This window comes from Lolium perenne, chromosome 3, assembly GCF_019359855.2.
Source record: "Lolium perenne isolate Kyuss_39 chromosome 3, Kyuss_2.0, whole genome shotgun sequence".
Classification (NCBI taxonomy): domain Eukaryota; kingdom Viridiplantae; phylum Streptophyta; class Magnoliopsida; order Poales; family Poaceae; genus Lolium; species Lolium perenne.
In genome coordinates this window covers 109,280,669-109,294,925 of record NC_067246.2, presented here as the reverse complement: position 1 = coordinate 109,294,925, position 14,257 = coordinate 109,280,669, and the positions used below count along the sequence as shown (strand labels likewise).

Sequence of the window (14,257 nt, the reverse complement as noted above, 5' to 3'; positions counted from 1 at the left end):
AGCTACCACCATCAATCATCAACTTGCAAGCCTTGCCCTTGATAAAGCACCGAGTCTGAAACAAACTCCACCGCTGACCCTTGTCAAATGTCTTGCAAGCATCATCTTGTACCCTCTTGAGTTGCATATTCAGCCCGCTCAATGGTACATCCTCCTCAACAGTCACATCAGTGCTCTTGGTATCAGAGCCAGGTTTCCTCTCCTCTGAAGATTTCACCTCAACCGTAGTGACTGTTGGTAGTGGAACAATCTCCTGAATAGGAACTATGCACTTGTCCACTTCCTCTATTGCATGCACAACTCCGGACGGCTGCTCACTCTCCTCCACATATGGTACCACGAAACCACTACGAAGAAAAGTTTTGTAGTCTTCCCAAGTTTCAGCAAATTCACCTCTGTCCACTGCATCCTGCCAGCAACGTTCCAATGCCTCGTCCACACGCCGTATAGCAAGATAAAATGCATAAGAACTACTGAACTTCCTGTTGTATGTGCGGCACTGAGCAAAACCCAACTCCATGTTCCTCTCCCAATCTTCATATTCCTCAACTGTCGCAAGACGGTGTAGGTACCAATGAAGACTCGACGGCGAACGCTGTTCTCCCTTAAAGCAATCCAGATAGTCATTGAAAAGCTTACTAGATTTCATGTCACGCGAACACCGTATGCCAAGCTTATCGTCAGAAGACAATGCAAGAACAGCGGTAGCATCAGCTAACCCTTTTGTAGACGGAACAACATCAACAGCAGCCAGCTTCGTGGGAGAAACAAACGCAGTAACAGGCGCCTGCCCGACCCAGCGCCCGGCTGAACCGGCCTGGGAACCGGTCAATCCGGCCTGGGGCCCGGTCACACCGGCCTGGGGACCGGTCGGTCCGGCCAGGGACCCGGTCAGACCGGCCTAGCGGCCGGTCGCGCGTCTGTGCGGCTCAGGAACTGCGCCGGTTGGCGGTAGCAGCTGGTCCGGTCCAGGCCGGCTGGATCCAGTATGCCGCCCGGTTGACCGGCTGGTTGACTGGCCCGGCCGGTCCTGGGTCCGGTCGGCCGGCCCTGGCACCGGGACGCGTCGCGAATCTTCGTCTTCTTCCCGATTCCAGGCGCGATTTTTCGCGATTTTGACCTCCGAAACAGCCATGGATGACCTCCAAACTGCACCAAACAACGCCAAACTTCCTCCAACCAACCTCCTTTGACCGAGATCCAAACTCCTCCGATCTTAGAGCCAATCTTCTCCGATGCAAACCGATCAAAGAGATCGATCAACAACACCTCGCCGTGAGCAACACAGAAAGCTGATACCACATGATAAGGGAGCGACCCACTGGATCCTCCTTAGTTGTTGCCCGATCTTTCACAGCGAGAACCTGGGGTAGAGAATCCTCCCAACAACGCGATGAATGCAGCCTGGAAAAGAGGGAACGAATCCAGCAAGCAACGGATCGATGAACGATACGCCTCAAACCAAGAGCTAGACAATCCTTGATGAACACAAGAACCTTCGCAGCGGATATAATAGATAACGGCAGCGCCGTACCCCCGGAGGGATGATACACGTGATCACACGCTATAGGGAAACCCTAATCTTTTAGACTAAACTTGAACTATCCCTAACCCTAGCCGTGCCTCCACCTTATATGAGAGGGAGGTGGCCGGCCAGCCTTGCTAGGCTGGGGCGCCCCACTTGATGGGCTGACCTGGTTTGGCTTGGACAGGCCCAAAGCCAAACACAACACTAATTTAACTCTAATTGGCCCACCACATGACCTGGCTACATTATTTCCTAACATAGAATGAATGACACAACCTTAGACTTAATTATTACATGGCGTAGGTTGTCCTAGCGTGTCACCCCTGAATCCTCGATGGCGTACCACCTAGGTTGGTGGAGTCCTGAAATTGGGCTCCACATAGGCCTCCGTGCCCATATCAAAGCGCGTAGAAGATCTTGACGGTGCCACAATCGGGCAGCACCTCCGTACTCGGTCACACGTTCGGTGTTGATGAAGACGACGTCGTTCTCCCCGTTCCAGCGGGCAGCGGAAGTAGTAGCTCCTCCTTGAATCCGGCAGCACGACGGCGTGGTGGCGGTGGCGATGGAGATCTCCGGCGGAGCTTCGCTAAGCGTTGCGGGAGAGGGGGAGGAGTGGGGCGACTAGGGTTTGGGGAGAGGGGGTGGCCGACCTCCTTGGGGTGCGGCCAAGGTGGTGGTATTGTGGTGGCCGGCCCCCTCCCCTATGCCCCTCATTATATAGGTGGAACCCTCAAGTGTTGGACTACAAGTCTGTTCGAATAAGACCCTAACCCAAAACCTTCCATGTGTAGGGAAACCTACCCAAGGTGGGACTCCCACCTCAGGCCTTATTCGTTTAGTCCAACCCGGCCGGGATTGGGTCGAAATCCGCGTGGATTGGCAGGGAGCTGACTCACCGGGGTTTAATCCCCGCACTCTTGTATGATATGTTCGGTTAAACCCCTTCGGTATTCCACCCCACCTTATTTCCGTCCAATCCCCTCCATTTCGCCGGGAAATAAACACACGACCCTCAGCTCGTGGAACACATCCCCGAATCGGTACGACTTTATCGTCTCTCTCGCCCTGATCTCTCTCTCTCCGGCGATCTGCAAGGGCTGGCGGTGCGGCGGCGCGGCGGCGCGGGCTGACGGACGGCAGCGCGTAGCGAGTTGAGCAGATCAGGGCGTGCTTCTCCCTTCCTCTCCCCTCTCCAACCGGCGGCAAAGCGACCAACCGAGCAGCGCAAGGTAAACCCGGAGATCCCAATTCCGTCCGTGCCCAGCGATGCCCTGAGACATCATCTCCGGGACCCTCTCCATCTCCGGCTGCTTCGCACTGGTATGCAGATACTCTTCCTCCTCCGCCGCCGCCCACAATTCCTAGGGCTTGGCATGTTTGGTAACAATTTCTAGGGTTCTTAGCATGCTCGGTAGTGCCAGATCTTTGTTCCATGGAGTGCTTGTTTCCATGGCCTTGGCTGCATCCATCGATTGGTACTATGTAGCTGTTTGTTTCCTCTCCGTGGAGTGTTTCTTTCCATGGGCTTGGCTGTATCCATCGATTGGAAAGGGAGGAAAACTACATGGATATTAGAAATTATAATAGTCCGTTCTAGCTGATTTTCTGGGACAGGCCATCAGTCTCATGCATGTGGTTGACCAAGTTTCTTGTGCTTTTGGCTAGCTCCAAGTCTGATGCGTAGCTGCTTTGTGAGGTTTTGCATATAAAGGTTGCTACGCCTAGTAAGTTGTGGCTAACTAAATCCTCGAGCTTTACAAATAAGTTAACTGCAAATTTATTTCTGTTCAACAAACTAGCTGAAGACACATACAATTGCTCTTTTCTAGAACATAAAAAGAAAAATGTTTTAGTTCTGGTTGTAGTGTAATCGAGCTGCTAGTTGATTGTATCTCAGTTTTACCATTTGTAGAAGAGTGGCATGCTGGTGTTTGTTTCTGATTTGGAAACTGAACGTAATGCACATTTATTTTGTTGGGAATATTCAGTTTCATCAGATAAACCTGTTGTACTGTCTAGTGCTAGTTTAGAGTGTTGTTTTAGTTTTGCAAATAAGTGAACTTGCTGTGAGCTTGTTCACGCCTTGGATTCAGTTTAGTTGTAGAAGACTAGGTCAGGTCAATCCTTTGACCACGTCGTAGGATGGCACGAGAGAACAGATCAAGGTGTCAGAATAGGAGCGACAGGGGACTTTGGGATGGCACTGTCCACTAGCATTTTGTGTCCTAGTTTCTAGGATCTCGTCTTTTGTCGTTCTGTAACAGGAGTATAAATAACAGGGAAAGAGAAAAACGGGGATGTTAAACACCTCACCAAAATACTCTTGTGTCATTGTGTCTTTGTGATGTGATGGTTTTAGCGAGGTTTGCAACTACATATTTGGTTCACTTCTTCATCAGAGAGAGGTCATGTACACAACTCGATTATTTGTTTTCATATTCTTGGTTTTTCATTGATCTCTGTGTTGGGTTGTGAGCTTTGTTCTGTTCTATATTTCACCAAGTCGACTTGTAGTTAGCCCTCCGGCGTTGTAGACTTGTAGTTTATGTCTATGTTAACGGAAACAAATGCAACCCTGTAACTTGAAAACGACTTGCTTGTGGAGTAGAAGGCCGCTATAGCCAGTGCTCTCCTCCTCTTCGATTGTAGTGATTGTTTTGTACAAGTATGAGTGGGTGACCTTGTTTGCCTCTAACCTTATTTTACGTAGCATTTTTTCAAGAACGTGTAGGATCAGTATCTGCCACGTTACATACAGGCCTATTGCTGATATTATATCTATCTTGTTAGCAAGCTAGGGACTTTTTCCGTTTGTATGTCACTGTTTGTGTATAATGGCTAGCATTTCTATTACACAGTATACTTACTACTGTTGTTTACCAATAGCAGATGAAATTTCCATGTAGAAACTGATCAAACAATTTTTTCTGTCAATGGCAGCTGAAGATAATGTCATGTTCACTTCAAATGATGAAGCACATTTTTCTTTCAATGGCACAAGATTCAGTTCAAATTTTCATTCACTATTGACTGCGCAAGAGGATCTCAATCACGAGACGATGAAGATCTCGATCAGCAAGATCACATTCAGGAGGCGATGATGATCATGCTCAGGAGGCGATGAGGAAGATCGCCTGAGTTGCGAGCAGCTGGTTGGAGGCGATGAGGATCTTGACCTCCTGCTCTCGACGGCGGGGCGGGACGGGACGGCTGAGCAGCGGTGAGGTGGGGCCAGCAGTAGTACCATGTTCCGTGTTTGCCCGTCGCCAGCTATGAGAAATTGAACAGAACATGCAATTGTATAGTACACGTGCGTGTGTGTGTGTGTGTGATGATGACGTGTTCGAATTTACAGTATTTTAAGAAAAATATAAGTGTAATTTTGTACGCCGATGAATTTATCTAAAAGCAGAACATTAATTCATGCCTAGTGTGCAGTGTCACTTTTTCCTGTGAAACCAACCGTACAAGCGGAGCTTCAGCAGGGATTAACCGAATGGCAGAAAAGGTAGGAGAATTTTGTGGAAGGGGTCAGTGGGGGTATGGGTGGCTGGTGCGGGTTCACCCAATTTCTCGAGCGACTCAATCCACCGGGGAATTCGCCCCCACGTAACCGAACGAGGCCTCAAGTGGGATTCCCACCCTTCCATGAGGGGGGGGGGGGGTGGCCGGCCCCCTTGGTGGAGTCCACTTGGGACTCCACCCCTCTAGGGTTGGCCGGCCATGGGTGGTGGAGTCCCTCCGAGACTCCGCCTTCCAAAGTGATTTCTTCCGGACTTTACTAGAACCTTCTAGAACCTTCCATAAATTCACCGGATCATTTTCAAACTTATAAAATAACTTCCTATATATGAATCTTATTCTCCGGACCATTTCGGAACTCCTCGTGATGTCCGGGATCCCATCCGAGACTTCGAACAATACTTCGAACTCCATTCCATATTCAAGTTCTACTATTATGACATCAAACCTTAAGTGTGTCACCCTACGGTTCGCGAACTATGTGGACATAACTCTCTTCGACCAATAACCAATAGCGGGATCTGGAGATCCATAATGGCTCCCACATATTCAACGATGACTTAGTGATCGAATGAACCATTCACATACGATACCAATTCCCTTTGTCACGCGATATTTTACTTGTCCGAGGTTCGATCATCGGTATCTCTCTATACCTTGTTCAACCTCATCTCCTGACAAGTACTCTTTACTCGTACCGTGGTATGTGGTCTCTTATGAACTTATTCATATGCTTGCAAGCTATTTAGACGACATTCCACCGAGAGGGCCCAGAGTATATCTATCCGTCATCGGGATGGACAAATCCCACTGTTGATCCATATGCCTCAACTCATATTTTCCGGATACTTAATCCCACCTTTATAACCACTCATTTACGCAGTGGCGTTTGATGTAATCAAAGTACCTTTCCGGTATAAGTGATTTACATGATCTCATGGTTGAAAGGACTAGGTAACTATGTATCGAAGCTTATAGCAAATAACTTAATGACGTGATCTTATGCTACGCTTAAATGGGTGTATCCATTACATCATTCATATAATGATATAACCTTGTTATTAATAACATCCAATGTTCATGATTATGAAACTAATCATCTATTAATCAACAAGCTAGTTAAGAGGCTTATTAGGGACTCATTGTTGTTTACATAACACACATGTATCAATGTTTCGGTTAATACAATTATAGCATGGTTTATAAACATTCATCATAAACATAAAGATATATAATAACCACTTTTATTATTGCCTCTTGGGCATATCTCCAACAAGTATTGAGCTGGAGTGGGAAATATGGAGAAGTTAAAACACTTCAAGAACGAGAAGTTAAAATGGTGAAGTACGAATACATACCAAAGGACACTGTTTGTTGGTCTTGATGTCTTTTACAATCTCCGGGATCGGTTGGCCCTGGGTAATCTTCACAAGCGTCTTGATCCTCTTGTTCACAGAATCCGTCGGCAGGTTGTCACGGGTGACTCAGAGCTAGTCTTCAACCCTGGAGTACTCGCAGATCAGCCACTTGTTGTATTTGAGCGACTGGATCCGGCGAGTGAACCAGCTGAGGGTTAGATCCATTCCAGTTAGACCGTCGTGGACCAACCAGGAAATCCTCCGCACCGCTTTGTCTAATTCCTGGAATTGGGCGAGGGCGGGGATGAAGCTCCAGCTAGCTAGCTCCTCCGCGGCTTGTTGGTGAACTTGGGAAGCCCTTCGTGGATGTTCGGAACCTTGATGTTCTTTACGTAGAACCATCCGGCATTCCAGTACCAGATGGACTCGTGCGATGAATGAGGCGGATACATTCTCCCAGGGCGGAGCATGAAGGTCATGCTTCCGTAGTTCACCATCACCTTACCCTTGTCTCCTTCTTGACGCGGAAGTAGAACTGCCACAGACGGATGTCGGGGCGGATTCCGAGATTCCCTTCATAGAGCGTCACGAAGTTTGAGAGGAGGAGATAGGAATTGGGACATATGTTATGTGGCTGGAGGCCATATGTGTTAAGAACGGAGAGGAAGAACTCGGAGCAGGGAAGGGATAGGCCGCGCTCCACCCAAGCCTTGGTGAAGACGCGTTCGTCGGGATCCGGCTTGGGGGAGATGGAGTCCTTCATAAAGCTCCAGTCCGGAACAATCAGGCCCTCATCCTGGAAAGCCTTGAGCTCTGAATCTGTTACTTCGCACGGCCACCATTGACCCTTTTCACCCTCACGATTCCGGGATTTGGATCCCTTCTTTTGTTCCGCTTCCTGCATTTTTTCGGCCATCCTTGCTTGTCCTTCAAGCTCTTCTTGGATTTCCTGAAGGGTTGGGATCCGGCCTAAGGCGTTGCTGGAAGAGGCGGAGAAAGGTTGAGCTAGCGTAGTATCAGAAATGTGCGGTGGTAGGAAAGCTAAAGGTTCCGGAAAACTTGGTTTCGGTGAGCTTGTTTCTCGATTACTCTGAGAACTAACAGTGCATTTAGGTGAATTAATGGCCATATTTCCGGCTGCATGCATGTGGTGAAATGGTTTGAGTAGCCGGAACTAAACTAGCTAAGCTAGGTCTTCTTCTTCTACGGGTCCGGCGAAGTTACCAGCAATGGCGTGGCGGTTCCCCATGACGTCGGCGAGGTCGAGGTCGAGGTCGTCGGACTTGGCGCGCGGAGCTCCGGATGACCACGAATCGGCGGTGGACGAAAATTCCCGATCAACCGTGTGTACCTTAGGTCGAGGGCGACCTTGGAGCGGCGGCGGACGAAGTTTCCTGAGGAAGAGTTCGCCGGAGTTCAGATTCGTCGGGCGGTGCTGGCACGAGGTAGGGCTAGAAGTGGTGAATACGATGAAAAGTGAGAACTTACCGAACGCGAGGGGTATTTATAGACCCCGCGCAGAGATTCGTGAGCCGGATCCAACGGTGGGAACGGAACGGTCGCGCCGTTGGATAACCGCCACGTGTCTTAGGTCAAAGCGGTAAAACGACGCAGTGGTGACCTAATTGTGCACCGCTGAAATTTCCTGCTGAAGATTCGCATCTCCCAAAATTTAGCGCGAGAAAAAAGGAAGTTGAGCGCAACATAGGCAAAAAATATGCTAAGTTACTGTTAGAAGAACGAATGATTTCCGGTTGAATGAAGTCGGAAACGAGGAAGTTTTGGAAGCTCTTCAAGATTCTCTTCGGATCCGGTTGAATGAAGTCGGAGGAATGATGAATCTCGGAGAACTTCGGGGCCTACTGTTGTGGGTATACTTTATGGGAGTATCAACAACATGGTCTAGATCCGGCAAGCCCGGGTGGCCCATAGACGGTGATGGTGGCATGTGGCCCATCAGGTGGCCTGGTTGATGTAGATCGAGATGGATGAAGTCCAGCCCAGGTAACAGGAGCCGGATCTTAACCGCCCTATGAAGATAGTCGGATCTGTGAAGGCCCATGAAGTATCCGGATCCAATACGGTGCATAAGGAAAGGTGGATCCTTGACGTGCACGACAATGTAATATTCCGTAGTTAGGCATCTTGTATTCCGGCTAGGACTCTCCGTGTAAACCCTAGATCCGAGCGTCTTTATAAGCCGGATCCTGGGAGCCCTAGATGGGGAACCACAACTCATTGTAACAACATGAAAGCGCCCAGATAAATCTAGACAAGCAGCAGTAGGCCCTGTCATTGAGCGGGTGTTCCAAAGCTGGGTAAATCGCGTACCACCGTCCCGAGGACTCTCCGCTCAATGGCCCCTACTTCTTCTCCCCCTCGTGAGGATCCCTCCACCAAGGTACCGTTGAATAGGCAATGACACACATAGTTGCTTGAATTTCTTAGCATAAGTCGTTGGTGCACATAGGTGAAACCTAGTTATATAGATTTTGTGCTTGAGAAATTAAACGCTTGTTTTATTCCGCATTTGTAAGCCATATTCGTAAAAGTTTTAAACCACCTATTCAACCCCCTCTAGGCGGCATCCGTGCCCTTTCAATTGGTATCAGAGCCTTGTCTCCCACTATAGGATTTACCGCCTTGAGAGTAAGGATGTCGGTTAGAGATTTAGTGCATGATCTCACTTTTATATTCGATGGCACAAATTATGATGTTTGGAAAATTTGCATGCTTAGTCATTTTCGGGCCATTGACCCTCATATGGAGCGAATTGTAGATATAGGTTTTTCTCCTCCGATGGATTCCTGAAATCTATCTTTAGAGGATGAGGAAAATTTATATCTCAATGTTCAAGCTTCTAATGTGCTTGTTCATGCTTTGAGCAATGTAGATAGTATTGAAATATTGCCTTTCCGAAACGCTCATGATTTATGGACAAAGCTTCAAGAAAAATATGATGTGTCCAACATTATTGAGGATGATTGTATTCCTTCCACTTTCGGCCGTGATGAACTTCCATCCACTTCACCATTGTGTTGCAAGACACAAGGAAATGCCAAGGTGAGTGGTGATAACCATTGCAATGTTGATGGTGAGCCTATTATTGACGATCCTCCATCTCTATATTATTGCAATGCTTCATCTTTGGATTTTAACACATCTTGCACTATAAATGATTTACATGCTTGTGTTGATAGTCCTTGCACATCATGTGTTAATTGCTTATCCACATTCCATGGTGATATGCTTTCTATTTCTTGTTGCCATGATATAAATGCTTCTATTTCCTCTAGTTGTTGTGTGTCTAACAATGTAGAGGAAACCGAAGAATCCATTGAAAATGACAAGATCTTGAATGGAGCTTCAAGTATCTCTTATTCTCCATCATCTCAAGTTTCTCATATATGCCTTATGGCTAAGGCTTCTACGGTATCTCATACCTCGGAAGCTAATAGTTCTCATCATGATGAAGATGAAGTACAAGAAGAAGAAGAGGAATTGATTGCCTCTTTACATGACAAGGGTGAGGTTGTTCGTCGGGCTCTTTGCAAAAATAAAATTGCTTGATCTAAATTTGTTGAAATCTTAGTTTTTGCTATTGAGAGCCAAAAATTTATTGAGATGCATGAGAACACCATATTAAAAATGGGTGCTCTTTAACGCGAGTATGACGATGAAATAGGTTCTCTAAAGGATGAACTTGAAGAAGGACAAACCACCAAGAATCTCTTGAGGAGATCTTTTCTCTAGAATTGTCTAGAATAAAGGAAAACCATGATAGAGATCTATTGGGCTAAAAAATTGGCCGGTGCCGTTTGGGGCGCGCTGGTGCGAGCCTATTTTCGTTCCCGGCCCCCAAATTGCTATCGGGGCCACTATCGGGGCGCTGGTGGAGATGCTCTTATCATATAAAACTGTAGATTTGTTTATTAATTTTATCTTTTGTAATTTCGTTGTGCTTAAAGATGAAGAGAAAGGCACCTGGACAAAGGGGGGATAATTTCTTTTATCAGCGACTTGGTTCTACTTCAAGCGCTAATATTAATAGTAATAGGCAACGTATCCCTGCATCTGTTCGCTTTCGGCCACGCGATCAAAATCAAGGGAGCTAGCTTAGTTTGCATCATTTTTTCAAAAAGACGCCCACTCACCACGACTCCACCCGGTAGCTGAAGAAGTTTTGATTTTTGTAGAAAGCCCCCCGGACCCTCGACTAGATCGTGCCCACCTTGATGCCATCCGAACAGCAGCCAGCGGTGAACCCTAGGCGAACGCCGCGCTTCTCTTCTCCATAGCAGATGCAACCTTGAGTCCACTGCAGTTGTCCAACCCAAGCTGATGCGGTCTGGCCCCGTCGGCATCTATATCCAACTCCTTGCTTCCCTTGTCTCACGTGATCTTGAAAACTAGTGAAGCGTTAGGCAATCTTCCTTTCAAGGAGGCAAAAGCTTTGCCCCATTCATTGAATAAGAAAGAGTTATGGTTTGTTACAAGTCGAGTAAAAACTCGGAAAACAAATGTTCACTCTCGCGGCGGTATGATGGAACCCAAGTGTGTAGCACCCGCCGCGCTCCAAAGAGCCGCCTCTCTTTTAATTTTAGCTACAACAACCATCGGCGTGGTGGAAACCTTACGCAAAACCCTTGCATTGCGCTCGTTCCAAATTTCCCAAGAGATGAGCATGATGAGTGACGCTAAGGATTTCCGTCTCGTGCCATTGACGAAGATGAAGCTTAGCCACCAATCTTCGACCATCACGAAGTTAGGCCAATTAGAGGTGTCGACCGAGATGATCCTAAGCCAAGAAAGTAAAGAGTTCCAAATCCTCAAGGAGTAGCGGCATTTGAAGAGGAGGTGCGCTGCGGACTCGGGTTTCCTCTTGCATAATTGGCAAACTCCGCAATTTGGCCATCCACGCTTTTGGAGCCGGTCGGCCGTCCAAACACGATCTTGCGTTAGGCAATCTTTGCTCCAATGTCAACCAATTACGACGGAGCAACAAATGCCATGGAACCGGTAACATTCAACGAGGGAGCAACAAGTGCCATGAAACCAGTAGCAATCTGTGACACCACAAGTTTCAGGTAACACACAAGAATATTCAGCCAGCTCTCCGTTTTGCATGTGTGTTTGGAGTGTGAAAAGCTAATCATGTGCATCATTATAACTGCATGTGCGCAGGAATATGGAGCCAAACAATAGCTTGCCCATGCAGATGGACGAGAGAAGATTCAGTACACCCCAAAAGAATGCAAGAACGCCTTTGTTTGTAAGTTCATGACTTTTCACTTATTTCCAGTTTAACGAATTTTGCAGACAAGTGCTTATAAGAATTAATTTTTATATAGTAGAGTTCATCCTTTACACCTGAATGTGAAGAGCATTTGAAGCCAAAAGTAGGTATGACATTTTAAGGACTAGAGGCAGTGGAGGAGTTCTACAAGGCATATGCACACCACGCGGGTTTTGGAGTCCGTATTGGTCAACAGAAAAAGATTGAGAATGAGGTGGTTCGGACTAAGCGATTTATGTGTAACAGGGAAGGATTCAAGTCCAAAGATAGTAGAGTGAGATGTAATCCCTCGGAGAAAATGCGTAAGTAGACAGACACACGGTACGGTTGTGATGCACATATCTTTGTCAAACTTTGTGGGGAGAATACCTAAGAGATAGAATCATGAGTTGAGCACCATATTCATGGTCTTGTGTCACCTGATAAGCGTCATTTGATCAGATCGAATCGTAGAGTTAGTGAGAGAACAAAGAATACTCTGTTTTCATGTCACAAGGCAAGTATTGGCACCTCCCAGGCATACAGGCTACTCCATGTTAGTGAGGGTACTTTTGCAGATGTTGGGTGCACAAAGAGGGACTTTCAGAATTACTACCGCGACCTTAGATATAAAATCAAAAATGGTGATGATTAAATGTTTGTGGCCCAGCTAGCTAGAAAGCAGGAAGTGAACTCAGCCTTCTTTTATGATTTTGAGGTGAATGACCGAGGGAAAGTTGATGCATGTGTTATGGGCGGATGCCACAAGCAGGAAGAACTACAGTCACTTTGGTGATGTGGTATCCTTTGATTCTACATACACCACTAATCAGTACAACATGATCTTTGCACCATTTACAGGAGTAAATCATCACTTACAAACTGTATTTTTCGGTGCTGCATTCTTAGCAAATGAGAAGAATGAGTCATACATTTGGTTATTTCAAACCTTCCTAAAAGCAATGGGAGAGGTAGCACCTAGACTTATCATAACTGATGAAGCCGGTAGCATAAAGATTGCTATTGATAAGGGTTTTTCCAGATATCGTGCACATGTTTTGCATGTGGCATATAATGGATAATCTGCCTGAAAAAATCGGTCCTTTAATTAGAGAAGAACCTCAATTTTGGAAGAGGATGAACTCATGTGTTTGGGGTTCAGATACTGTGGCTGAATTTGAGTCACAATGGAGATCCTACAGATTTTGGTTTGGAGAAGAATGAGTGGTTTACTAAGAGGTTTGACATTAGAGATAAATGGATACCCGCCTAATTTATGGATATATTTTTGGCAGGCATTCTTCGAACTACTTCCAAGATCTGAAAGTGCAAATTCCTTTTTCAACCGTTTCATTCAGCGCAGGCTCGCTCTTGTTGAGTTTTGGCTTAGGTTTGATACAGCTTTAGAATGTCAGCGTCAGGAGGAATTGATGGCAGACAACAGAAGCATACATACCACCCCACAATTATTGACACCATGGAAGATGGAGAAACAAGGCAGTGAGGTATTTACATATGAGATGTTTGTGAAATTTCAGCAACAAATTATTATCGCTACAGACCATTGTTGTGTTCAGGGTATTACACAAGGTGATGGGGTAAAAATTGTGAGCATGAGAGGTGGGGCTGGTAAGGTTAGGGAGGTATGTTATGACACAGCAACCAAGATAGCAAATTGTTCGTGCAAGTTATTTGAGTCAAACGGAATTCCATGCCGCCATATTATCCAAGTGTTGAGGATTGAAAACGTAAACGAGCTTCTGAGTTACTACCTTCTGAAAAGATGGCAGAAAAGATGCAAAAGGTGAAAAATAATGCATACGATTAATTTCTTATTTGTTCAGAAGTCGTATGGCTAAAATATTTTTTTATTGCGGGGAGAGTGTTTATGATGAACAAGGAAACCTGCTAGAAGAAAAATCCATTAATTCAATGGATGTGGCCACAAGAAAGAAAGTTTCAACTATACGCGATAACATGGAAGATCTAATTCAAAAGGCAGTGCACTCAAATGAAGGTTTAGACTTCTTAACATCAAGTGTGTTCAACATTGAGGCGCCTCTGGACCAAATGGTCTCTGTAGCTACCAAGAACACTAGGCAAGAGGAATATGAGGCTTTTATTGGTTGCAATATTCCTACTGAAATTAATATACATCCTCCGACCGATGTTCGTACTGTGGGTAGATGCAAAAGAATAAAGACAGGGAAGGAGACCAAGGAGGAGAATAAAAAAAAGGACAAAGAAGTGAAGGTCAAACGGTTGTGAAGACGTGTAAGCAGATAGTATTTCATGATACTCGTAATTGTCCAAGAAAAACTCAAGCGAAAATGAGCAGGATTGTGCAGGATCAGCAATCAATTGGTGCCTCCTGATATCAAATTTGACCAAGTTGATGTACTAAAACTGAGTGTGCATCCATGATTTTATCTATGTTATTCTGTACTCGTTGCTGTACTGAAGTCATGTAGTGGATGATGGTTGTGTTTTTCAAACTAGCTTCCCTTTAGTTTCTTTCGTCAATTTGGCTTCCTATATTTATGTGATTTGGTACCTGCTGAGTAGAGTAGC

The 14,257-nt window shown here is 46.1% G+C and overlaps 1 long non-coding RNA gene and 1 pseudogene across 1 annotated transcript; both read left to right on the top strand.

Annotated features, from left to right (window-relative positions):
• The first annotated feature begins 2,514 nt into the window (after window positions 1–2,514).
• On the top strand, window positions 2,515–4,955 carry LOC127338337 (uncharacterized). The gene is made up of 2 exons (XR_007874298.1): window positions 2,515–2,851; window positions 4,472–4,955. It is a non-coding gene; the product is annotated as an uncharacterized lncRNA (long non-coding RNA).
• Window positions 4,956–10,984: 6,029 nt separating this feature from the next.
• LOC127338336 (protein FAR1-RELATED SEQUENCE 5-like) lies at window positions 10,985–13,935 on the top strand (annotated as a pseudogene).
• The last annotated feature ends 322 nt before the right edge of the window (window positions 13,936–14,257 follow it).